The 1,084-nt window shown below is 49.0% G+C and overlaps 1 non-coding gene across 1 annotated transcript; it reads left to right on the top strand.

Annotated features, from left to right (window-relative positions):
- The first annotated feature begins 573 nt into the window (after positions 1-573).
- On the top strand, positions 574-645 carry TRNAA-AGC (transfer RNA alanine (anticodon AGC)). Its single transcript has one exon. It is a non-coding gene; the product is annotated as a tRNA-Ala (tRNA).
- Positions 646-1,084: the final 439 nt, after the last annotated feature.

Raw genomic sequence — 1,084 nt, 5'->3', positions numbered from 1 at the left:
CTGCCAATCGGGACCGGACCGGGAGCGGATTCTGCCCGAAAGGGGGCGCGATCTGACGCGTGCTCCTCTTCCTGGCTCCCCAGTCCGCGCCTTGCTGGGCTCAGCACCCCGGCCGCCGGCGGGACGGAGGCTCGGGTCCAAAGCAGTGGCTGCACCGACACGAACCCGTCTGCGTTTGTCCACCTGTCTTCCCTCGCCACCTGCATCTACTATGGTCTCTAAATGCCTCGCTTTGTACTTTGTGGCTTTCTGGCAGCCCTTTAAAGCAGCGGTGAAAGAAAGGAGAGAGTCAAGACACGGGAGAAAATGTTTCATCCCGGGTTCTTCTAGTGGTGCCCGGTAAGTGACTCCGGACTGACGAGCAGAAAAATCCCAGGGCCATCAATAGAGGGCCTTCGGTGTAGAATGCGGTTTGCTCAGCTGTCAGCAAAGAGGGACGCAAAACCTAAATTTAAGATATCAGAAATAACTAAATAAAATAGACCTTGGCTGGTTACAACTAATGGTTCTGAAACCTAGCAAAAGGGTCAGGTTCTGATCTTGAATACACTCTCGAGATAACTGTTTGAGCACGGGGGTGTAGCTCAGTGGTAGAGCGCGTGCTTAGCATGCACGAGGCCCCGGGTTCAATCCCCGGCACCTCCAGTTTTTTTGCTTTTAATTTTTTTCCCATTGCTTTACTTTATTTTCCTTGCTTAAACAGAAAGTAACCCTATTTCACAACGGTTTTGCCATTTATATTAGTGCTGTTCCATTTCTACTTCTCGGCCTTGACACGACTCGGGGGGCTGCCTAAGCAAAAGGTGGAAAAGATGGAGCTGGAAGACAAAGACGGCTCCGGATTCCAAAACTTCAATGGCGTCGCCAAATTGACGAGTTCATTAACCTTTGGAGTACTGTTATTTAAAAAGTAGGAAATAAAAGATAAATGTGGAAATATTTAATAAAAGAAAAACGTAAGCTCTCAGACAACTTTATTACTTTTTTTTTTTTTTTTTTTTGAGACGGAGTCTCGCTCTGTCGCCCAGTGGCACGATCTTGGCTCACTGCAAGCTCCGCCTCAGCCTCGCGAGTAGCTGGGACT

The sequence above is a fragment of the Gorilla gorilla genome, chromosome 5, assembly GCF_029281585.2.
Source record: "Gorilla gorilla gorilla isolate KB3781 chromosome 5, NHGRI_mGorGor1-v2.1_pri, whole genome shotgun sequence".
NCBI lineage: Eukaryota > Metazoa > Chordata > Mammalia > Primates > Hominidae > Gorilla > Gorilla gorilla.
The sequence above is the reverse complement of the archived record's forward strand: the minus strand, read 5'-3'. Positions and strand labels throughout refer to the sequence as shown.